Here is a 23,471-nt window from a genome sequence, read left to right on the forward strand (position 1 = left end):
AAGATACTTTCCATCCAGCACAGCTTATTTTACCAGTCATTAAACAAAAGGAAATCTAATACATTTCTAGCTAGATTACTTACTAACTTAACAGGAGTTGTGAGGCTGCATTCCTGATCTGTTCCCGGCAAAAGCATCACACAGACAGCCCAAACCCTTTGTTCCCCCGCTTAAGATTTGAAAGAATCTTGTCCCCTCATTGGCCATTTTCGGTCAGGTGCCAGCAGGGTTACCTTAGCTTCTTAACCCTTTGCAGGTGAAAGGATTTTGCCTCTGGCCAGGATGGATTTTATAGCACTGTATACAGAAGGGTGGTTTCCCTTCCCTTTATATTTATGACAACTGTGTATAGATGTGGTCCCCTTATCTCAAAAAATATATACTGACATCAGAAAAGGTTCAGAAAAGGGCAACTAAAATGTTTAGGGGTTTGGAATGGGACCCATATGAGGAGAGATTAAAGAGGCTAGGACTTTTCAACTTGGAAAAGAGGAAACTAAGGGTGGGATATGATAGAGGTATATAAAGTCATGAGTGGTGTGGAGAAAGTGAATAAGGAAAAGTTATTTACTTGTTCCCATAATATAAGAACTAGGGGCCACCACATGAAATTAATGGGCAGCAGATTTAAAACAAATAAAAGGAAGTTCTTCTTCACACAGCGCACAGTCAACCTGTGGAACTCCTTGCCTGAGGAGGTTGTGAAGGCTAGGACTATAACAGGGTTTAAAAAAGAACTGGATAAATTCATGCAGGTTAAGTCCATTAATGGCTATTAGCCAGGATGGGTAAGGAATGGTGTCCCTAGCTTCTGTTGTCAGAGGGTGGAGGTGGATGGCAGGAGAGAGATCACTGTTAGGTTCACTCCCTCTGGGGCACCTGGCATTGGCCACTATTGGTAGACAGGATATTGGGCTGGATGGACCTTTGGTCTGCCCCAGTATGGCCATTCTTATGTTCTTAATACCAAAGTGCTCTTCAATCTAGCCAAGAAAGACACAACAAGAACCAATGGCTGTTCGCTGAAGACAGAGAAATTCAAATGAGAAGTAAGGCGCACAAATTTTTGACAGTGAGGGAGACTAACAACTGGAACAAATTACCCAGGGAAGAGGTGGATTCTCTGTTTCCTGGTGTCCTTACATCACAACTGGTTGTCATTCCGGAAGGTGCCTTTTAGTGAATTACAAGCTATTGAGCTTAATATGGTGGTAAGTGTGTGAAATTTCATAGCTCGTGAAATAGAGGCCGGATTGGGAGATCAAATTGTTTCACAAACTATGCCTCTATGGAAAACTCAGTGTGGGGTGAGGAACAGACTCTGCTGAGTAGTCTGCTTGCTCCTCAGAATCAATAATGAGCAAGTGGGGCGATCCAGGGTGCAGCTCAAACATCCAACCAGGCTGGCCAGGGGCAGACATCAGGCCTGCAAGGGAAAGGTGAGTGTGACAGTGACTTCACAAAGGCCTTTGGCAGGAATTTAGCCTATTGGGCAAAGGTGTTAAGGTGGCTGTGACAACAGCCAGGCAGGACAGGGATGTGAGGCAGGGGGAACCTTGGAAACCCCCGTAGCCTTGCTGCAGCACGCCTCCATCTCGCGGTCTCTCTGTGAGGACAAAGAGAGGATTGGTGTGGAGGAGATTCTTTGGGAGTTTTTACATTTCTCTGTGGATTTTGTTGAAAGAAGTCATCTGTGTAGAAGGTAAGAAATATAGGCTATATGTATATGATGGGGGGGGGGCTCTATCCTGGGAAGCAGTGACCTGAAAAAGACTTGGGGTCATGCGGGATAATCAGCTGACCATGAGCTCCCAATGGGACGCTATGGCCAAAGGGGCAAATGTGACCCTTGGAGCCGTACATAGCAGAATCTCAGGTAGAAGTAGAGAGGTTCTATATCTGCTATACCCACTCTTTCTGGGCTTGGAATTTATGAATTTGTGACTCACTGGGGGCATTTGAAATTTGTCCCTTTTTGCTTCCCTCTTCCTCCTTCCCTCTTGTGGGGCTGTGCTCCAGCTGTCATTGCAGGAGGCCCTCAGAAAGAGGTGGGGCTGGAATTGTCTGCGGATGGTGATCTCCACTAGGGTGATCTCCCGTGGTGACGAGTGCTGTTTTTTGCCCGTCTGTTGAGAATGCTCAGCCTCCAGGCCCTGAGAGTCTCCGCACTGATCCGCCAAGTGTGGGGTTATTGCTGAGTTAATCGGAAGGAGACTCATGCACTGTTGGCTGAGCGCAGTGAGGCCTGAGGCTCAATTCAATGTCATTTCTTTGTCTGTAACACAATAATTTTTGACAACTGCATCCAACTGATTCCAAAATTTCAGGAAATTTCTAGGCATCAGTGGGAAAAACCTTGTTGATTTTAGTGACAATTGGAAAACAACAATGCCAGAAAAGCCTGATTTCCACACTGTGCCCCTTACATTGGTGCTGTAAGCTGAAGAGCATTGTGACTTTAGAGTTAATTCAGCCAGTCAGTGCTAACTCTCCAAGAGTGATTTGCATAAGTCAGCCAATGAACCTGCAGGTTTCAGTGGGAGCGATGACCAAGGGAGGCCACAGGGTTAGGGTTCATGCTCAGGGTTAGTGGAGTGAGTGAGTGACAGTTGGCTGAGTTACTCCTGATGTCACAGTGTTACTGCTCAGGCTCCTCTGCCTGCAGCACTACCTGGGCAGTGACTGTCCAGGGGAAGGTTTTGTTGATTTGAAACATATAAAACAGGACACGCAGAAGAGGAATGGCTTAGACGATTTGGCAAGCAAATGTAGGTTTTGTGGCAGCATCCTGTGCAATTACTACTGGTTCAGGGAGGGAGACAGCATTCCTGCGCCTCCCCCCACCTCTTAGCTGGGCCTACATAAACAAACAAGTGTCCAAAACTCTAGTTAGTCTCTTTTAAGACTGAGCAAATAATTCACAACAAATTATCAATATGATGAATTTTGCTGCCTCCTCTCCTTTAATAGAATACGAGCAGTTTATGATTCTCTTGAATGAAGTAGTTCTTCTAAAGTCAACGTGAATACACATCAATAGCTGTTTCAAAACCAAACATACCAAAAGGCATTTTTAAAAATTTAAATTGGATTTTTAAAATGTAAATTTAAAAGCAGTTTTATTTGTTTTAAAAACCAAATCTATCAGGGATAAATTTTGAAACTATGACAAGCTATCTTAAGGCCTACAGTTGCTATAACCGATTAAACTAATTTAAATTAAATAAATATATGAAGAAGTCCATGTTTGCTGCCAAGTTTCAGAGGCAGTCAAACCACTGAACTGTTGGAAGTCATTGCCTAAGCACCTGGGTCCAGAGTTTGTTGAAATACTAAGCCAGATTTTGGCAGCAGTAACCTCTTCTGCAGGTGTAGAAAGAATATGTTCTTCATGTCAATTGATGCAGCTACTTCATTCAAATTTAAGAAACTGATTGGGAGTTGAAAAAGGATGAAAGCTTCTTTTCCTCTTGTAATATATGAATAAAGGCTAGAGAGGAGGAGATGTGAGCTACTACTTCTAAAATCTGGAAGGACATTATGACCAGGAACAATCAGTTCAATTCACTAACTAGAGATACTTCTCTACCTGAGTTTGTTTTAAATAATAAAAAAAAATGTTTCAATCAACCTTTTTGGTTTTATGTATCCTGCAAAACCAGCAAGTCAACATGTTTTAACAGTTACCTATTCACAGAATCATAGAAGATTAGGGCTAGAAGAGACCTCAGGAGGTCATCTAGTCCACCCCCTGCTCAAAGCAGGACCAATCCCCAACTAAATCATCCCAGCCAGGGCTTTGCCAAGCCTGACCTTCAAAACTTCTAAGGATGGAGATTCCACCACCTCCCTTGGTAACCCATTCAAGGGTATCACCACCCTCCTAGTGAAAAAGTTTTTCCTAATATCCAACCTTGGCCTCCCCCACTGCAACTTGAGACCATTGCTCCTTGTTCTATCATCTGCCACCACTAAGAATTTCATGAGAATCAATCTTTCATTGGGAAAATAACTCAAAAATACAAATGCAAAACAATTTGAATGAAATCAATCCACCCTGATCTTTAGTGTCTGGGGGTCTGGACATCTGAGGCCAGACTTAGATCCTCATTGGCTAGGAACATCCAGGAGCCAGTAACAAATTCCAGTCCTGTTAGCATCCAAGCTTCTATAATCCAAGGAACATCTGATGGCAGCGGGAGACAGAGGGGCACTGAGAATTTCTAACTCATGATTGCAAACACAGAGATGTGTTCTTGGCTTTGAATGGGGGACAAGTAGTAAATCCATCGGGATTCTTGCCCCAAACAACAATCACCCATTGTCCTTTTGAGCACAAGAGCTCTAAAACTCCTGATGTGCTCAAATCTCTCTCCTGCTAAGACTTAGAGAATTTTTTCCATCCCCATGATACAGAGGTAAAGAGAAAGGAAGTGACCTATCTTTGGTCACACAGCAAGGTCATGCCAGAGCTAGAAAGAGAAGCCTAAGAAAAGAGTTGTATCAAAAATGTTTTGCATTTAAAACTAACTGATTTCTTAAACAAAGGAAATGTGAGGTGCAGTTAGTGAATTGAAATGATACATTCTGGTCACTATGTGTTTCTAGATTTATGAACTAATAGATCCACAGATTATCCATAGATTGAAGGAGGAAAGCAAGTTTGCCTGTTTTGTGAACTCCCAATGGTGTTGTTAAATTTCAACAAACTGATCAATTGAATGGAACTATTTGAATAAACTGTGTAACCCTTCTGCCCGTCAGAGTCGGCAGCAACAAGGGCTGGGTTCAGTATGTAGGGGTTCCATTCCAATAACACAGTGCAAAACTGGCTGGAGCCCCCACGCAGTGACCTGGGACAAATATATATCACACACACCCCAGGCGCCTCTAAGAGGCAATATTTTCCCTCTCGCAAGCACAGAGTCTGAGTGTAGCAAAAGCCTTTTAATAACAGAGAGAAACAATGTGGCATTATGTTGGGGAAAGACCACAAACAGGCTTCATAACACAAACAATGAGCAAAAACCCTGCCCCCAGCAAATTGGGCCATGCTCCTTCCCTTTGGTTCTCGAGTCCAGCAACCCAAAAGTCACCCAAAGTCCCAAAAGTCCAACAACCCCAAGGTCTCTGTCCTGGTCAGTGCAGCCCCAGAGTTCAAACATTCATCTGCAGAGTTTTACACACACACACACACACCCTGGCCAGTGTAGAAGTGTGGGGGGGGGTAGGTAAAGGGGCACCTTACGTGCTCCAACAGCCCTACCTCAGGTTCTGCTGTATCCTTCACTGCAAGCCACACCTCTCCACCAGCTGCTCCTCTCCAGTAGCCATCCTACAAACTGCTCCACTCCACTAGCCACTCAGCAATATATTTTCAGGCTCTCCCGCTACTTAACACAGCACTCAGTGATTTCAGCTCTCAGTAATTTTAGCTCTTCAGTGATCTCAGCTTGCAGTAGGAGAGCCTTAGTGAATTCAGCTCACCAACCTGTAACTAGATTTCTAATAGAATCAAAGTTAGCTCTGATATGCCATAGTGAAGAGGAGAAGAGTACAATAGACATTTAGGGCCCTCAGAAGGGTCTCATACCTCAAAGTACAAATGCCTATCCCCAACCTCTTTCAACTCACTGGGTTTTGGAACCCATATCCCTTGCCTAGCGAGTGCTACTTAGTTGATGTAGAGTTCCTCCATCATAAAAGGCCAAGTACAGTTCCACTGTCACATAATCAGGATAACCACACTCTATTCTTCCTGCCCCAATAACAGACAAACTGGGGATCCCACTGCAGCCAAAGTGACCATTTGGGCTGCTATGGGCTCATGCTAGGTGGGGTGGGTGTACCTATGCAAATGACATCTACCCCTGAAGTTCTTTTCCACAACTTGACACAACTCACCACCAGATATCAGGGTAGAGCTCATCCTGACTCTGCTTACAACTGAAATGAAGAAAATATTTTCTGCACCTTTCAAGGAAGCTACTGCTGTCCAAAGATGGGTTAGCATGTCAGCTAACTTTGGTTCTAGGGGCTTAGCTATCACATCATTAATTTTAAGTAGATGATTTTTAATAAACAAGCCTGTTGTTAATTTAATTACAAATCCAGTTAATATTTTTAAAAAATAATCATAGAATATCAGGATTGGAAGGGACCTCAGGAGGTCATCTAGTCCAACCCTGTGCTCAAAGCAGGACCAATCCCCAATTTTTGCCCCAGATCCCTAAATGGCCCCCTCAAGGATTGAGCTCTGGGTTTAGCAGGCCAATGCTCAAACCACTGAGCTATCCCTCCCCCCAAAAAAAAGAGATTCCACAGTAGAGAGAGGAGGAAGTGCAATTAGCATGTAAGGCCCTCACCAGGGGGCCCATACCACCAAGTATTAATACCTGTCCACAGACTCTCTCCTAATCTATTTTTATCCACCCCGCTAGGGATGAAATGGCCTCTTAGCTCTTCTCTCAACCCAGGAAGGTCTGATCCTCCTCCATCCGAACTCTAGGGTGGGCTCCTCTCTCTGTCATAAAAGGCAATTCACTGGGCTGAACTGAAAGCCAGGATCCAAACACTCCTCACTCTAGGATCATAGAATCATAGAAGGTTAGGGTTGGAAAAGGCCTCAGGAGGCAATTTTGTCAGGACCAACCCCAACTAAATCATCCCAGCTAGGGCTTTATCAAACTGGCCCTTAAAAATCTCTAAGGATGGAGATTCCACCACCTCTCTAGGTAACCCATTCCAGTGCAGGAATTTGGATCTGACCTTTGATGGTCCAGTGCTGCATAGAACTTAGAGTGGCTCTTTCTGGGTAAATCTCACAGCGCTTTACAATAATGGGTAAGTATTAGATCCTCATTGCTGGGGACTGAAACATAGAGAGGGGGAATGGCTTGCTCAAGGTTCCTTAAATCAATAGGAAAACCACCTATGAAAGCCAGGAGTCCTGACTCCCAACACCCTGTCTCAGTCACTACAAGAAGTCACACTTGGACCAGGAAGACTGGAAACAGGGTCCTGCTTGCACTTCCCAGCTTTGGAAGGGAGTGTTCCTCTAGTGGCTAGTGTGGGAGCCTGGAGACAGGACTCCTGGGCTCCATCCCTGGCTCTATCACTGACTCCCAGTGCGACCCTGAGGCAGTGGCTTCTCCTACCCAGGCCTCTGTTTCCATCAATGGGATGGGTCGTCATGCTTCAGGAATGCATGTGAGGTACTAGGAGACCTTGAGATGGGAGGTGTCCTGCTGGCCATCAGTCAGTGGTCTGTACCCCTGGCTGCTAGTCTGAGTTTATCCATCCCCCAGTAATAAAACATCATCTTGTTTTCATAGCCACTTTTGATCTCCTGGTTTCTACACCCTGCCCTGCTGGCAGGGCATTGTGCAGCACCCTTTCCAGCCCACCTGGGTGCAGGAGATCAAGAAGGAGGGAAAGGGACTGACCATCGGTGAGCATCTGCCACCCAGCTCTTTCCCATCTAGAGCAAGAGAGTGGCATGTAAGCATTTCCTCAGAGGCTCCTCTGTTCCGCTTGGGGAGGGGCAGAAATGGGAGGACTCTCCTTTTATGAGACTAGATTTCCTAACACAGACTCCTGCAGCCCTTCGCTCAGCCTGGGCAGCTTGTTTCTTGCAGGGTGTTCTCCAGAGCCGACCCCAGTGTGGTGGGAATGGCCCAGCAATAGGGCTCCCAGCCCTTCCCTTGTCGGAGATTGTTCCCCAGGTTGAGAGTCTTTGGGGAGGGCAGAACCTGCCACCTGCTGAACCCACAACCCCAATCAGTGAAATCAGTGGGAACTGAGGGCGACTTCTGCCTCCTAGGATTGGCACCTTGTCAACTTTCGCTGGGGACTATCCGGGTTCTGCTCTTTCTCTGGCCTGGGTGGGAGCATGGCCTACTCGGGTGGAGGGAGCTGCTTGTCCAAACTAACTGAGAGCCCCACTGCTCTGAAAGGACGAGGCTCCCCCAGTGTCACAGGGCCCAGTGGTGAGGGGGAACATTGAGAGCAGCCTAAAAAAAAGCCCTTAAAAAAGGGAAGAAGGAGGATCCTGGGAACTACAGGCCAGTCAGCCTCACCTCAGTCCCTGGAAAAATCATGGAGCAGGTCCTCAAAGAATCAATCCTGAAGCACTTGCATGAGAGGAAAGTGATCAGGAAAGGCCAGCATGGATTCACCAAGGGAAGGTCATGCCTGACTAATCTAATCGCCTTTTATGATGAGATTACTGGTTCTGTGGATGAAGGGAAAGCAGTGGATGTATTGTTTCTAGACTTTAGCAAAGCTTTTGACACGGTCTCACACAGTATTCTTGTCAGCAAGTTAAGGAAGTATGGGCTGGATGAATGCACTATAAGGTGGGTAGAAAGCTGGCTAGATTGTCGGGCTCAACGGGTAGTGATCAATGGCTCCATGTCTAGTTGGCAGCCGGTATCAAGTGGAGTGCCCCAAGGGTCGGTCCTGGGGCCGGTTTTGTTCAATATCTTCATAAATGATTTGGAGGATGGTGTGGATTGCACTCTCAGCAAATTTGCGGATGATACTAAACTGGGAGGAGTGGTAGATACGCTGGAGGGGAGGGATAGGATACAGAAGGACCTAGACAAATTGGAGGATTGGGCAAAAAGAAATCTGATGAGGTTCAATAAGGATAAGTGCAGGGTCCTGCACTTAGGACGGAAGAACCCAATGCACAGCTACAGACTAGGGACCAAATGGCTAGGCAGCAGTTCTGTGGAAAAGGACCTAGGGGTGACAGTGGACGAGAAGCTGGATATGAGTCAGCAGTGTGCCCTTGTTGCCAAGAAGGCCAATGGCATTTTGGGATGTATAAGTAGGGGCATAGCGAGCAGATCGAGGGACGTGATCGTTCCCCTCTATTCGACATTGGTGAGGCCTCACCAAGGAGTACTGTGTCCAGTTTTGGGCCCCACACTTCAAGAAGGATGTGGATAAATTGGAGAGAGTCCAGCGAAGGGCAACAAAAATGATTAGGGGACTGGAACACATGAGTTATGAGGAGAGGCTGAGGGAGCTGGGATTGTTTAGCCTGCAGAAGAGAAGAATGAGGGGGATTTGATAGCTGCTTTCAACTACCTGAAAGGGGGTTCCAAAGAGGATGGCTCTAGACTGTTCTCAATGGTAGCAGATGACAGAACGAGGAGTAATGGTCTCAAGTTGCAGTGGGGGAGGTTTAGATTGGATATTAGGAAAAACTTTTTCACTAAGAGGGTGGTGAAACTGATAGAAAAAAAAACCAGAAAACGACCCTATAATCATGTAAAGCTACGCTGCTGTCTTTTTTCTATGCTTATCTGTCCTTTCTACTTTGTTTATGGATAGAAAGAATGTGAACTGTGTGTAACCTGCACTCCCTGCTTTTGGGAAGAGAATTCCTTATAGAGATAAGCCTCCATGCTCGTACCTACCCCAGAACTTCAAACAGACTGGGTTAACCGGTTCGAACTGGAAGAGATATCACAATGTATGTTGAACCAAGCTATAAAAGCTCATCCCTGTTCTTTGTTCGGGGCTTCACCATTTTCCTCTGAAAAGGAATTGGTGAGCCCTTCAGCTGTCGTATTTGCTAGCAATAAAGTGCCTCACTTTATCAAAGAGCCAAGACTCTGTGTTTTGTTTGGCTAATACAGAAGTCCAGGGAAGGCTACCCTCCTAACCCTAGACGGGAGGGGAACCCTTTTTCCCTAACAAAACACTGGAATGCGTTACCTAGGGAGGTGGTAGAATCTCCTTCCTTAGAGGTTTTTAAAGTCAGGCTTGACAAAGCCCTGGCTGGGATGATTTAACTGGGAATTGGTCCTGCTTCGAGCAGGGGGTTGGACTAGATGACCTTCTGGGGTCCCTTCCAACCCTGATATTCTATGATTCTATGCTGTGAGCTGCTGCCAGTGTGTGTGGATGGCAGCCCCCATGCCCTAGGGTGTGCGGTGTGGGGGAGTTGCCTCAGCGGAGGGGAGGTGGGCAGGGGATCAGTCAGGCCCACTAATGAGCAGCTGCCTCAAGCCCAGACTCATGGCTGCTCCCCACTCAGTTCCAGAATGGAGAGGCTGAAGCAGATGCTGAGGAGAAAGGCTGGGCAGGTGGCTCCAGAGCCCGTGGGAAGCAGCAGCTGGTTTGCCCAGGAGGAGTGTGAACCCTCTGTCCCCGCGGGCGGGGAAGAGGCTTGTGGCCAGGCAAAGAGGAGGAGCTGACTTACATTCTGGAGAAGGAGGAAGACACCAGCTCCCATAGCAGGCCCTGAGGCACCTTCTGGGCCCAAATGGAGGTGGCCCAGGGTGAAGCTATGCAGGAGGGACCCAGGAGAGGGCAGGAGCCGGGCAAGGTGGCTCTGGGGCTTCCTTTACAGGAAGCAGAGGAGCCAAGAGCCCCGCCCCAGGGCCCAGCAGGAGCCATCCACCAGCCTGGCCACTGAGGAGCCCCCAGCCAGCCCAGAGCAAGAGATGGGTGACTCTGGCACCAGCACCAGCAGCTCCGCCTACTCCCGAGGGGCCAGAAGCCCCTCAGTGGGGTCTGACAGCCCTGAGGCTGAAGGCCCCCTCTTTACAGGTGAGGGGAGACCCAAGGGAAAGGGAGGAGGACTGGGGAGGTGGGGGACTAGTAACACCCTGTGCCCATGGGCTCGCCAAGGCGCCATTCTGGAACTGAGTGGGGAGCAGCCATGAGTCTGGGCTCGAGGCAGTGAGCCACGTGAGCCACGTGACACCAGTGGGAGTGGCACAGCCATGCCCTCTGGCAGGGGATGCTGGGCAGAGTCAGGGGAGCTCCAGTCTCCCCTAATGATGGTGGGGGCGGGGGGTGGCTGATTGCCACGGGGCCCTGAGGCTGATGGGGCTGAGGGTGTCTCTGGGAGGGGCAGGGTGGGGCCCTCTCTGCCACGGGGTTCCTTGCACAGGAGGGGGGAAAATTGAGCCTTCTCTCTCCACTGCATCCCCCCAGCAGCAGCAGGACTGATCCTTTCTCCTTCTCTCCCAGGGGCAGAGACCCCCAGTGCCCAGCTGGAGGAGATGGAGAAGAAGAAAGATATGTCCCCAGAACAAGCCACCATCAGGGTCATCCAGCAGCACCTCCAGGGCAGAGATGAGGTACAAAAATCCCCCAGCTGCACTGCCACTGAGTCTGTCCCGCCCCTTGTTCCATCCCCACCCATGCAGGGGGGTCTTGTCCCAGCTGGTTGGGGGTGAGGGTGATACTGGCAGTTTGGCCTCCTCCCTGGGAAATGCCTGTGGGTCTGCGGGACCTGAATCTCACATGTGGTTTTGTCTCCTTGAGGTCTCCCAGGAGCTGATTGAAAATCTCCCCATGGAGTCCGAGCCAAGCTCCATCCTGTCCAGCTCCATGGCCTCGGTTTGCAACCTCAGGTACCAGGACCCTCCCATCCAGCTGCCCTCACCTTGGTGCTGATCCTCCCCCACCTAGGTTACCCCCAGTTTTGGCTGTTTGCATCCCCCAGCAGAGGAGGTGGGAATGCCCCCTCTTTCCTGGCCGGGTGGTTGATTTCATTCCAGTAACGTTACAGTGGCCTTATGGAGGGGATCACTGCAGGGGAAGGGGGTCAGGTCCAAGGTACTGTCACTCTGGTGCTGCAAAGTGTAAGACAGACTCCTCTCTCCTGCCAGCAAACTGAAGCTGCCACTTGAATTAGAGCTGGAATCACACCTCCTGCAGACTGTTTTTTATAGCATTTTCTCAATGGGCACTGGGAAGGACACCACCCGCTTCCAGGTAGGTCATATCCTACTTCTCTGTCCCAGGAGCAGGAGCGGCCTCTGGTCCCTGCTCCCTTGGTTTGATGGAGCTGCTGAGAATAGGGGAGGGGTGAGCAAATCTGGGAACAGGCCCGGTGGTGGGGGGGACAAACTGGCAGGGAGAGCCCCTTCCCTCCAGAGGGGATTGCGTTGCCCATCTGTGGCTGATCCCAGCCTCCCCTCCTCTCCTCATTCTGGGCTCTGCTGCCTTGACTCTCCCGGGAATCCCACCTCCCACCCATTGCAGTTTGGCTGTTCCAAACTCTGCTGGGTACCAGCCCTGTGCAGAGAACTGCTAAAGGCAAGGATTGAAGAGCCAGAAGGCATCCGGCCATGAACTCTTGCTAAGTGTCCCTGGAGTGATGTGAATGGGAGAGGCCAGGCTGTGCCTTTTGGGTCTTGCCAAGGTTCCCCAGAAAACCCCCCTAATTGTCCCCTGACTGGTGTAGCTCCAGAAACAATGACTGACAGGTGCTCCCTCTTCTTGCAGGCTCTACACAAGACCTATTCACAGAGCCTGGACACCATGCTCAGGAGCCTGCTGACAGAGATCCCCACCACAGACAAGCTGCAGCACCTCTTGGAGGTGAGCAGAATGGGAGGGTCTGGGGTGGAATTTCCCCTTAACCCCGTGAGAGGGCTGCAAAGGAGAGACTAGAAGAGCCATGTTTCCATTGTGTCCTCCCAGCTTGCACCCAGCCAGCCACGCTTTCCCAGAGCAGAGCAGTGCAATGTTGGGGCCCTTCTGCCTCACGGCGGGTTATGGGGGACAGAGGGAAGGAACTGGGACTATAAGACAGAGCTCTACATAGTTCCATTAAGCACTAACAGTGAGCACCAGTCCTGGCTGGGGACTGAGAGACTGAAACCCCCGTGTGATCAAGGAAATGGGCCTCTGAGAAAAGTCACTGGCTCCTTTCTAGGGAGACCCTGAGATACAGAAGGAGCCTCAGGGCATCAGCTCTTCTGTCCTACGCATACTGCAGTTCCCAGAGGGATTGTCCTCATGGCCACTCCATCCAACCTACCAAGGCCTTTGTAGCTGTTCATGGATCCAGGGTTCAGAGCAAATAGATCAGCCTCAAGGCCGAACATTGTTCCACCCTGTAGAGAAAATGACAGCTTGTGCCCAGCAAGATGTGGGCAGTGTCATGAACCCCCTTTTTTAAGCTCTGTGACCAGGGGTCAGCTATTCTACCCTGAGCACCAGTCTCATCCCCTTGGGGAGGGGGAGAGGCTCATTTGTAGAGCATGTACACCTGCCCGTTGACCCTCTCCGCCTCCTTCTCCCGCAGCATGTCCATTTCTGTCTCCACTCCAGAGAGACCAAGGAGAGAGCTAGGGCCATATGGAGCAGCGCTGCCCTGCTGCGATTTGCCACCTCCCTCACCGGATTTGACTTAAGTGACCTTTGACCCCAGCATCCTGCATACACAGGGCTGGCTCTGACAGGCTGTGGGACAAGCCGCTTCAGGGGTTGTAAATAGAGAGGGCCCCTGTGGGGAGGCAGAGTCAGAACTGAGCCTCAACTATGCTTGAGTCAAGTTCCTCTTCCCCTGGCTAAGTGGTTCCCCCTGGGTCCATAAGGGACTGCCGCATTCCATAGGCCACTGGCTGGCAGGTTTGTGCCTGGCCTCAGTGCCCTTGTTATTCTGGAGCAGCTAGGCAGCGAGTGCAGATAGGGGGTCCTTGCCCTGGTCCCTTTGGTCCAAGCTCCCTTGGGGACAGAGAGAATGAGGGCTCTCGCTCCTCTCCCCCAGCTCCTCCTACAGATGGAGTGGGAGCAGAGCTCTGGCTCAGGGGACCTGGAGAGCTGAAGGGAGAATGATCATGGATTCCCCTCTCCTCCTTCCACCAGAGCTGCTCTGACTTCCCCAAGGTGGGCAACTTTGTGCTGCAGCTGGGTTTACATATATCTGACCCAGCCAACGACATCAGCCGGCAAGCCAGGGGTGGGATTTATTGGCTGTACAGGCTCCTGCTGCAGAAGTGGGGTAAGAAACTCAGTTGGGCAATGGGACCCCACAGAAGTGAGCCCCTCAGATACTAGCTCCAGCTGGCCATTGGGAAGCCTATAGAACTAAGGCCTCACCTTCTAGACCAACTGTAGCGGAGCAGAGGGACCCCCAATAGAAACAAGGCCCCTGCTTTGGTTCCCGCCTTTGCTGGGCAATGGGACCCTACAGAAAGAAGCCCCCTCCTCTAAGACCGATCCCAGCTTAGATGATGATTCACACTCTTCTCCCTAATTCAAGGAGAGGGGAAGAGAAAGAAAGTGCCAGGGAAATTGGCTGCTTTATCTCAGAGCCCAGCTCTGTTCCCCAGCCCAAAGAAATCAGCCCACCCACGGGGCTCCCAGCTGGTGAGGGGACAGGAATGGCACTACTGAGACACATTGTCATAAATATAAAGGGAAGGGTAAACCCCTTTAAAATCCCTCCTGGCCAGAGGAAAAATCCTCTCACCTGTAAAGGGTTAAGAAGCTAAAGCTAACCTCGCTGGCACCTGACCAAAATGACCAATGAGGAGACAAGATACTTTCAAAAGCTGGGAGGAGGGAGAAAAACAAAGGGTCTGTGTCTGTGTGGGTGATGCTTTTGCCGGAGACAGAACAGGAATGGAGTCTTAGAACTTAGTAAGTAATCTAGCTAGGTATGTGTTAGATTATGATTTCTTTAAATGGCTGAGAAAATAGCTGTGCTGAATAGAATGAATATTCCTGTCTGTGTGTCTTTTTTGTAACTTAAGGTTTTGCCTAGAGGGATTCTCTATGTTTTGAATCTAATTACCCTGTAAGGTATTCACCATCCTGATTTTACAGAGATGATTCTTTTTTACTTCTATTAAAAGTCTTCTTGTAAGGAAACTGAATGCTTTTTTCATTGTTCTAAGATCCAAGGGTTTGGGTCTGTGGTCACCTATGCAAATTGGTGAGGATTTTTACCAAACCTTCCCCAGAAAGTGGGGTGCAAGGGTGGGGAGGATTTTGGGGGGAAAGATGTTTCCAAACTATGTTTTTTTCAGAAACCCAGATAAAGTTTGGTGGTGGCAGTGGAAGTCCAAGGGCAAAGGGTAAAATTAGTTTGTACCTTGGGGAAGTTTTAACCTAAGCTGGTAAAAGTAAGCTTAGGAGGTTTTCATGCAGGTCCCCACTTCTGTACCCTAGAGTTCAGAGTGGGGAAGGAAGCTTGACACACGTGGAGAGAAAGAGCCCATCACGAGGGCAGGGGCAGGAGTAGGGACCACAGGGGAAGGGCAGAACGCTTGTAGGATGTCACCAGTTGGGTAGCTAGGGGCCAGATCCTGACTTCAGTGGGCATGGAGGGGTCATAGAATCATAGAATATCAGGGTTGGAAGGGACCTCAGGAGGTCATCTATTCCAACCCCCTGCTCAAAGCAGGACCTAATCCCCAACTAAATCATCCCAGCCAGGGCTTTGTCAAGCCTGACCTTAAAAACCTCTAAGGAAGGAGATTCCACCACCTCCCTAAGTAACCCATTCCAGTGCTTCACCACCCTTCTAGTGAAAAAGTTTTTACTAATATCCAACCTAAACCTCTCCCACTGTAACTTGATACCATTGCTCCTTGTTCTATCACCTGGTACCACTGAGAACAGTCTAGATCCATCCTCTTTGGAAACCCCATTCAGGTAGATGAAAGCCACTATCAAATCCCCCCTCATTCTTCTCTTCTGCAGACTAAATAATCCCAGTTCCCTCAGCCTCTCCTCATAAGTCATCTGTTCCAGCCCCCTAATCATTTTTGTTGCCCTCCACTGGACTCTTTCCAATTTTTCCACATCCTTCTTGTAGTGGGGGACCGAAAACTGGACACAGTACTCCAGGTGAGGCCTCACCAATGCCGAATGATTACGTCCCTTGATCTGATGGCAATGCTCCTACTTATACAGCCCAAAATGCCGTTAGCCTTCTTGGCAACAAGGGCACACTGTTGACTCATATCCAGCTTCTCCTCCACTGTAACCCCTAGGTCCTTTTCTGCAGAACTGCTGCCTAGCTATTCAGTCCCTAGTCTGTAGCAGTGCATGGGATTCTTCTGTGCTACGTGCAGGACTCTGCACTTGTCCTTTTTGAACCTCATCAGATTTCTTTTGGCCCAATCCTCTAATTTGTCTAGGTCCCTCTGTATCCTATCCCTACCCTCCAGCATATCTATCTCTCCTCCCAGTTTAGTGTCATCTGCAAACTTGCTGAGGGTACAATCCACACCATCCTCCAGATCATTTATGAAGATATTGAACAAAACCGGCCCCAGAACTGACCTTTGGGGCACTCCACTTGATACCAGCTGCCAACTAGACATGGAGCCATTGATCACTACCCGCTGAGCCCTGCGATCTAGCCAACTTTCTATCCACCTTATAGTCCATTCATCCAGCCCATACTTCTTTAACTTGCTGGCAAGAATACTGTGGGAGACCGTGTCAAAAACTTTGCAAAAGTCAAGGAATTACATGTCCATTGCTTTCCCCTCCTCCACAGAGCCAGTTATCTCATCATAGAAGGCAATTAGGTTAGGTTAGGTCTCAGAATTAGACGCCACCATTAATACTCACCCACTCCCAGAGCCCAATGACCTTAAGGGTCACATAATTACTGTGACGAATGAGACAAATCCCCCTTCAGGTACTAAACCGCCTGGTGGGAACCCTGCGATTCCATTTGGCCATGGATGCCATGAGGACTCAGTGTGCACCCAGCAAAGGGAACAGAAGGAAACAGGCACTGAAAGAGGAATGCCAAACCTCACCAATGGGTTTGTCTTTCTCCTCCAGAGCTGAACATCAGAGAGGGAAGTGAGCTGTGGTGTCGGGACAGGCTCCAGGACACCGAGTGCCTGGGCTACTGGAACATGGCCAGGGTGTGGGAGGTAAGGACTCTCAACCGGTGCATTGCAGCAGCTCTGGTGTGGAGCTGTCTCCCCCTGCAGTGAGTGTGTCATGGATACGGGGCAAGAGCCTGCTACTTATTTCCAGCTGACAGTGTTCGTCTGCAAGAGGCTGAGGATCCTGGGTTGGAGCCTTGCTTACGGCCCCGGTTTGTGTGTCTTACATGGATCCATGGCTACATGGCATAAAAGGGATCCCCTGGGGGTTTGAGTTAATGGAGGATTGTATCTCAGGGGATCAGGCTCCGCTCAGTGTCTCCCTGGTTGACACCCTAGTGTCTGAGAGGGGAGCCACTGGGTCAGTGAGTTAGGAAGCTCACACCAGCTATTGCCGGACCAGATCCTCGTTGGATTCCCTGCACCCTTTGGAAGCACAGGCAGGGTTTGGGGTTTGTCCAGCACCATTGCAAGTCAGGAAGCAAAACCTGCCCCTGCGCTAGGCGTTGGGTTAGGGACACTGAGCTATTACCCTGGGCTGAATTACTGCAGCATATGTGAGACTTGTGGGGTGGGGCATGGGAATGGAAGCAGATCTAAAAGGCCCCTACCTCTAGTGGGTGAGCTGCAGGAGATATTGCTTCTGGGAGAAGTAGGGGGTCCTTTGTTGTCTTTGTGAGCTGCATACCAGAGCTCTCCAAGCTCATGCACACAGACACATTCCCAGCATGCCATGGCACCTGTGGTGAATCTTTCTCCAGAAAGAGCTATTTGAGGCCTCGGTGCCTGCAACCTCTTACTGAAGGGGGTTCCTTGGTCCATGGGACCCCAAAGGTTGGCTGCAGCAGGACTTTTATCCTCCTTGTGAGCCACTAGAGGGATTTGGAGCCTAGTTCTGGGCAATTGCCAAGGGCTCTGGTGCTGTTGGTTTTAGGTCTTTGGAGAGATCTTCATGGAAGGCCAAAGAAGAACCTTCCTCCAGGCAGCGCTGCTAGCCATACACGACCCCCAGCTCTGTGTCAGCCAGGCTGGGCTGGTGCTGAGTATTCCATCCTGGGGGAAGCTGGCCAGCTGATAGTGGATGAGGTCACCAAAGAAGGGCCAATTGGGGAGGGACCCCCAGGGCTTTTCACCTCCAGGCCATTGAAAATCATTCCCATCCCATCCCCATTCACTGACCAGGGAGCAAGGAGAGGAAGAATCCAGGCAGGTGCCATTGGTAGGTGAGGAGCTTGTTCCCTGAGCAGCTCAAAGCAGTGCAGACCCAGCTCTCCAGCAAGGCTATTTCCTAACAGACATCACATCAAGATGACACACTGCCATTGCTCATGCTAGGGGCTGCAAACTCCCCGAACAACCTCTGTGAGCCTGTCATATCACTCGGAGCCTCAGGCAGTTTCCTAGTGCTCTGGTATCATGTTATGCCAGCCACCACCTGCTCTGGGAGAACTGGAAGATTCAGTCAGCAGAGGCTGCTCAAGTGCCCCATTCACCAGAGTAACCATCCATGGCATCACATTAAGGATGGGGGGGTCCCTTGGGGAAAAGTGTCCACTTCCTCTGACCCCACTGCACAACTGCCCTAAGCCTCCCAACCCTCAGCTGGAGGGGGAGAGGGTGGCTGAGGGGATTCTGGGGAGCTGAGCTAAATCTCCAGCTGGATTTGGAGCTGGAACAGCTCTCACAGGGGGGCTGAGAGGAATGGGGGCAGGAGTTCATTCCATAATGGCGGGAGTGGGCTTGGAAGTCACTAGAGAGGAGACAAGATTTCATCTCGGGGGTTGGGTTGGGGAATCCATCCCTCAGATGTGCTGAGGGATTGGGTGGAAATTTTGCTGGCTCCCGGTGCCGTTAATGCCCTTCGTTACCATGGGTGTCCAAATCTCTGACTGATCCCTGTTCCCTTGCAGCAGGAGGATGTTACAGCAAACATCATGGCTTACCTCTTCTATATCATATATATACATAATTTCTTCCAGCAATATGGAAGAAATATATATATTGCCGGAAGAAAGACTATATAGATATAGTCTTTCTTCCGGCAACTCGCAGAAACTACTAGATCGCATGCCCTGGTTCTCATGGGTGACTTTAATTTTCCTGATATCTGCTGGGAGAGCAATACAGAGGTGCATAGACAATCCAGGAAGTTTTTGGAAAGCGTAGGGGACAATTTCCTGGCGCAAGTGCTAGAGGAGCCAACTAGGGGGGGAGCTTTTCTTGACCTGCTGCTCACAAACCGGAAAGAATTAGTGGGGAAAGCAAAAGTGGATGGGAATCTGGGAGCCAGTGACCATGAGTTGGTTGAGTTCAGGATCCTGACACAGGGAAGAAAGGTAAGCAGCAGGATACGGACCCTGGACTTCAGGAAAGCAGACTTCGACTCCCTTAGGGAACGGATGGGTAGGATCCCCTGGGGGACTAACATGAAGGGGAAAGGAGTCCAGGAGAGCTGGCTGTATTTCAAGGAATCCCTGTTGAGGTTACAGGGACAAACCATCCCGATGAGTCGAAAGAATAGTAAATATGGCAGGTGACCAGCTTGGCTTAACGGTGAAATCCTAGCAGATCTTAAACATAAAAAAGAAGCTTACAAGAAGTGGAAGGTTGGACATATGACCAGGGAAGAGTATAAAAATATTGCTCGGGCATTTAGGAATGAAATCAGGAGGGCCAAATCGCACCTGGAGCTGCAGCTAGCAAGAGATGTCAAGAGTAACAAGAAGGGTTTCTTCAGGTATGTTGGCAACAAGAAGAAAGCCAAGGAAAGTGTGGGCCCCTTAATGAATGAGGGAGGCAACCTAGTGACAGAGAATGTGGAAAAAGCTAATGTACTCAATGCTTTTTTTGCCTCTGTCTTCACTCACAAGGTCAGCTCCCAGATTGTTGCGCTGGGCATCACAACATGGGGAATAGATGACCAGCCCTCTGTGGAGAAAGAGGTTGTTAGGGACTATTTAGAAAAGCTGGATGTGCACAAGTCCATGGGGCCGGACGAGTTGCATCCGAGAGTGCTCAAGGAATTGGCGGCTGTGATTGAAGAGCCATTGGCCATTATCTTTGAAAACTCGTGGTGAACGGGGGAAGTCCCAGATGACTGGAAAAAGGCTAATGTAGTGCCAATCTTTAAAAAAGGGAAGGAGGAGGATCCTGGAAACTACAGGCCAGTCAGCCTCACCTCAGTCCCCGGAAAAATCATGGAGCAGGTCCTCAAAGAATCAATCCTGAAGCACTTACATGAGAGGAAAGTGATCAGGAACAGTCAGCATGGATTCACCAAGGGAAGGTCATGCCTGACTAATCTAATCGCCTTCTATGATGAGATTACTGGTTCTGTGGATGAAGGGAAAGCAGTGGATGTATTGTTTCTTGACTTTAGCAAAGCTTTTGACACGGTCTCCCACAGTATTCTTGTCAGCAAGTTAAAGAAGTATGGGCTGGATGAATGTACTATAAGGTGGGTAGAAAGTTGGCTAGATTGTCGGGCTCAACGGGTAGTGATCAATGGCTCCATGTCTAGTTGGCAGCTGGTGTCAAGTGGAGTGCCCCAAGGGTCGGTCCTGGGGCCGGTTTTATTCAATATCTTCATAAATGATCTGGAGGATGGTGTGGTTTGCACTCTCAGCAAATTTGCGGATGATACTAAACTAGGAGTGGTAGATACGCTGGAGGGCAGGGATAGGATACAGAGGAACCTACAGAGGAACAAATTGGGCCAAAAGAAATCTGATGAGGTTCAACAAGGACAAGTGCAGGGTCCTGCACTTAGGACGGAGGAACCCAATGCACAACTACAGACTAGGGACCAAATGGCTAAGCAGCAGTTCTGCAGAAAAGGACCTAGGGGTGACAGTGGACGAGAAGCTGGATATGAGTCAGCAGTGTGCCCTTGTTGCCAAGAAGGCCAATGGCATTTTGGGATGTATAAGTAGGGGCATAGCGAGCAGATCGAGGGACGTGATCGTTCCCCTCTATTCGACATTGGTGAGGCCTCACCTGGAGTACTGTGTCCAGTTTTGGGCCCCACACTACAAGAAGGATGTGGATAAATTGGAGAGAGTCCAGCGAAGGGCAACAAAAATGATTAGGGGTCTGGAACACATGAGTTATGAGGAGAGGCTGAGGGAACTGGGATTGTTTAGTCTGCAGAAGAGAAGAATGAGGGGGGATTTGATAGCTGCTTTCAACTACCTGAGAGGTGGTTCCAAAGAGGATGGTTCTAGACTATTCTCAGTGGTAGAAGAGGACAGGACAAGGAGTAATGGTCTCAAGTTGCAGTGCGGGAGGTTTAGGTTGGATATTAGGAAAAACTTTTTCACTAAGAGGGTGGTGAAACACTGGAATGGGTTACTTAGGGAGGTGGTGGAATCTCCTTCCTTAGAAGTTTTTAAGGTCAGGCTTGACAAAGCCCTGGCTGGGATGATTTAATTGGGGATTGGTCCTGCTTTGAGCAGGGGGTTGGACTAGATGACCTCCTGAGGTCCCTTCCAACCCTGATATTCTATGATTCTATGATCAGATGCTTGCACCAGGTGCCCAAAGCATTGCAGGGGCTGTGCTCCATGGGACACCTTTGAAGGGCCCTCCCTTCATATGACCAGAAGCTCCCACTCCCTGCCGCAGGTACTGCCCTTTCTCACTGTGCATGCGGGAGAAACAGCCCAGAGCACTGAGAGAAACCCAGGCCAAACATCTCACTCTCACCACCCTGCCCCACCCTGACCCCTGGAGTTGGGGCCAGGCCAGGTACTGTCCCTGCCCCCATGCCCAGAGGCCAGTTTCAGAAGTATCAGGCTGTCAGGGCTGTGGGGTTGGCCCAGAAATGGGAGCATCCACAGAACCAGGGTTTATCCTCAGTAAACATTGCAGTCTGGGAGTGGTGGCCTGATGTGGAGGCCCTCCCCATCATCACTGCTTAGACCTCCCCATGACCCGTGTCACCCCTGATGCAGTGAATGTCTGACCATCCCCCCACCTGGGGCCCAAGCCACCCACCTGGTATCTGAACCCTTCCCAGGCAGGAATGAAACTCCCTGCTAGCACCCTGGGGCAGGGAAGGATCCTTCCCATATGACGGGTGGGGACTGAGACACAGAGGAAGGGCTGTGGTCCTGGTCACAGAATCCTGGGTAGAGATCTGGGAACTGCACTGGGTCCCAGGCTAGTGCCTTTCCCCCAGGGGCACCTTCACTTTCTGCCCTTTATTCTCCCCTCCTACTAGAGGGTCTCTGAGTGTGAAATGAACAGGGAGAGTGATGGGGTCCTGGCACATAGCCTGGGTGGGAACTCCCCTTGGCTTGGACCCCAGGGTCAGAGACATCTTTGTCATCCTGCTGTCCTTCTTTTATTCCTAGGAAGGGAGTCCCCCGATGAGGGGTCTCTAAGGCTCCAGGTGGGCAGTGCCTAGGAGTACCTATAAGTCATCCTGGTTCCCGCCTGCATGCACCACCCTGCCCTGCCCTGCCCTCCGGTTCCTCGCTATTGAATCTGGCTTGACCCTTGGCTCTGGTCTCTGGCTGTGACTTTGGCGTGAACCTGAGCTCTAGATGTTGGCTACCAACGCTGACCCAGTATTCTCCTTGCCCTTTTCTAGCCTCACTCCAGGCCCTCCACCAACCCGCTCCAGCATTGCCTCCTCCTCCTGATGTTCCCCAAGCCCTCAGATTTTGACAACCCGGCTTTGACCTTTGGCCTGTATCTGGACTCTGGCTTGACATCGACTTGGCTGATCTTTGGTTTCTCACCACCCAACTTCGACCTCTGGCCTCGATTTGGACTCTGGCTCTAGTTCTCCTTCTGCTTTGTCGATGGACTCTGATGGATCCTACTGTGTCCCTGGACCTTGATTCTAGCACCACTCTTAGCCTAGGCACAATCCTGCACCTCGCTGTGACCTACGCTCCAATCACTGGACCTAATTATTAGATGCAGCAGGTGGTGAAACTCTTTCAGAAAAGCAGGCTCTCCACAAGTAAGTGACCCATATCCAACAGGAGACACATCACACCAGGTGTGAACCATGGCCTCACTACATGAGCCTGGCCCGGTGATGCTTCTACTGGAGTTATGCAATGGAAGTGACTGAAAATGTAGGGGTTTCTCTAACTAACCTCCGCCCCTGGACCTACTCCACCATTCTTGGCTTGGAAACCTGGCATTCCTGATAAACACCCAGATTACATGGATACCTTTGAAAGAAATGTGGACTCGTTGCCTCTGCACCAGGACTATGACTGCCCTATTGACCTACAACCTTGGTTGAAAGTTGCCTTTGGCTGTATTTACACGTTGTCGGAACAAGAATTTGTGACTATCCCTGCATACAGTCATGAAAACTGGTCCAAAGGGTTTATTAGCTACTAAGCATTTCCCACGGGTGCCCAGGCCCTTTTTGGGAAGAAGAAATGTGGGACTCTACTATGCTTATGTTTAGACAGTCAGCCCCTGAACAAAGTGATAGTTTGGAACCATTACCCCCTGCTGTGAATCCCACAATTGTTGGCTCACAGAAAATCTGCAAAGGTTTTCATCAAACTTCATCTGCAAGGATTTCCAATCTAACACTCATTTGGGCTGGGGACAAATGGAAGACAGATTTCAAAACACACTAGGGACATTTTAACTGTCTGGTATGCTATTTGGGCTCACTAACGGTCTCCTGGCCTTGCAACACTTCATCAGTGATGTAGCTGGGGACATAGTGGATCCATACATTGTCATCTATTCAGGCGACATACTTCTCTTTTTGGAGAACCCAGAGCAGCACGTGCCCCACACCTGAACCTGGAGAGGTTTCGGCAGCATGGTCTCTCCCCAAAATTGGAAAAGCGAACCTCCAGCCAACTCTCCACAGAGTTT

Source organism: Lepidochelys olivacea (assembly GCF_965140295.1).
Source record: "Lepidochelys olivacea isolate rLepOli2 genome assembly, chromosome: 23".
Lineage (NCBI taxonomy): Eukaryota > Metazoa > Chordata > Testudines > Cheloniidae > Lepidochelys > Lepidochelys olivacea.